At 51.7% G+C, this 2157-nt stretch overlaps 3 non-coding genes across 3 annotated transcripts; all 3 read right to left on the bottom strand.

The window, feature by feature from the left end:
* Positions 1–639: 639 nt before the first annotated feature.
* On the bottom strand, positions 640–711 carry TRNAC-GCA. Its single transcript has one exon. It is a non-coding gene; the product is annotated as a tRNA-Cys (tRNA).
* A 411-nt stretch (positions 712–1122) lies between these two features.
* TRNAC-GCA lies at positions 1123–1194 on the bottom strand. Its single transcript has one exon. It is a non-coding gene; the product is annotated as a tRNA-Cys (tRNA).
* A 473-nt stretch (positions 1195–1667) lies between these two features.
* Positions 1668–1739, bottom strand: TRNAC-GCA. The gene has a single exon. It is a non-coding gene; the product is annotated as a tRNA-Cys (tRNA).
* Positions 1740–2157: the final 418 nt, after the last annotated feature.

Below are 2157 nucleotides of genomic sequence, written 5' to 3'. Positions count from 1 at the left end.
AATGTGCTGAACGTGTCTTCTGGCTCTCTGCTTGCTGCCAAACGGCTCCTGCAGCCCGGTAGGCGTCCACTGCCTGTGGCAGCGGCGCGGGGGAGGAATAGAACCCCTGACCTCCGGGTTCCCATCCCGGCGCGTTGCCCCCTGAGCCATCTCTTCCCGCCAAACGTGCCCCCTACACACGGCCCCGCGCCGGGGCGCAGCGCAGGGGTAGAGCCTCCGACTGCGGGTCCGGACGTTCACAGTTCGAGCCCCGGGGCAGACGCCCGGAGCTGTCATGCAGCAAACCAAGCACTGACTCACACAGCACTGCCCCGGCTGCCTTCAGAAACCGGGGCAGCAGAGATCCCTCTTCTAGAAAGACATTATCCTCGCTGATTACTGATTTACTCTTTAAATTAACCGCAATTACACGAACAGGAAAAACCAGACCAGCAGCACCTGCCTGCTTATTTGTGCATATGTGCACCCTTTAAGGAGAAGTGAGGAACAGGAAAAGAGAGGAACAGTGTCAAAATCTGATTTCAGGCTTGGCAAAAGATCACCAAGTGACTTCCAAGACCTCCAGGGGGTAAGAATGTCTCTCCCTAGTCTGCTGTGACTGGATTTTGGAAGAAGAAGGGGTGAAAAAAGCAGCTAAAGAGGGGGCACCTGGAGTTGAACCAGGGACCTCTTGATCTGCAGTCAAATGCTCTACCACTGAGCTATACCCCCTGGCTTAGCACTTGTACAAGGAGCAGTAAAAAACACAATATATACAGACCTTAGGGGTCTTGTCCCCTGCTTGGATTGTTTTATACAACAGCACCTCTTTTGCATGCTAATTTACAAGCAAAATTGAGCACAGAAGATGGTCTGGACACAGACACGATCAGGCAGGGTTTCATTACGCACAAAAACCAGATTCCCTGCAGTTTCCTCATGTATCAGAACCACTGACAGGGCCAGACAACAAACACTACGTCTTTGCTTCGTCACCAACAAGTACTGAGTTTAGTAGGAAGTGTTTAGTCCAGCGTTCGTCTCTACCGTGTATATTGGAGTTTGCAGAGGTTCGCTGTGCACAGCAGATCCAAAAATGAGGGACTGCTCCTCATCCATTAACCTGGGACAAAGCAGCTAAAGAGGGGGCACCTGGAGTTGAACCAGGGACCTCTTGATCTGCAGTCAAATGCTCTACCACTGAGCTATACCCCCTGCCCCCTGCTCCCTCACAGCTCTGTTTTTGCGGACAGAAGTCGGACGTGGGATTTCCCCAACCCAGCAATTTGCTGCCCCAAAAGCACTTTCACTGGAAGCCGCTCACGTTCGTTTAAGCCCAAAGAGCGGCGCAAGGGAAGTGCCATCCTGGAGTGGTGATGATACGGAGAGACAAGGCTCTGCAGCCACCGCTCAGACGCTTCCTTGTCAGCCCCCGTGCACCGTAACGTGCCTGCCAGAGGGGGTAGAGAATTACTACAGAGAATCGTACACAGAAGCACACGTGGTCAGTTGTTGCTCACACTGTGCACAGCCCCTGCATTTGCTAATAGGCAGAGCCTCAGCTCCTTGAGTGATGGAGCTCAGAGACCAACCTCCACTGCACAGCACAAGCTCACAGGACCCAAGTAGAGCTCCTCACCTTCCTGTGACAAATTTTGGTAAAAGGAAAATCAAAGGAGAAGGAAAAGAGGGGGCACCTGGAGTTGAACCAGGGACCTCTTGATCTGCAGTCAAATGCTCTACCACTGAGCTATACCCCCTGGCCACTGCTCCCTCACAAGGAGATTGTAAAAAAACACCTCTGTGGATCAATGTTTTATGTCGTCTGGTTGAATTCCTTTAATTCACAGCCCCTCTGCACCTTAACGTGCCACCCGAAGGGGTATGGGGAGTTAAACATGATAAATTATTGTAAATACAATTACCAAAGGGAATCAAGGACAGCGAGAAGCACACAGACACTGAGGCCTGCATTTGCTAATAGGCAGAGCCTCAGCTCCTTGAGTGATGGAGCTCAGAGACCAACCTCCACTGCACAGCACAAGCTCACAGGACCCAAGTAGAGCTCCTCACCTTCCTGTGACAAATTTTGGTAAAAGGAAAATCAAAGGAGAAGGAAAAGAGGGGGCACCTGGAGTTGAACCAGGGACCTCTTGATCTGCAGTCAAATGCTCTACC

Source organism: Eurypyga helias, unplaced genomic scaffold (assembly GCF_000690775.1).
Source record: "Eurypyga helias isolate BGI_N326 unplaced genomic scaffold, ASM69077v1 scaffold12953, whole genome shotgun sequence".
Lineage (NCBI taxonomy): Eukaryota > Metazoa > Chordata > Aves > Eurypygiformes > Eurypygidae > Eurypyga > Eurypyga helias.
Note: the sequence above shows the minus strand (reverse complement) of the source record. Positions and strands in the feature narration are given on the sequence as shown.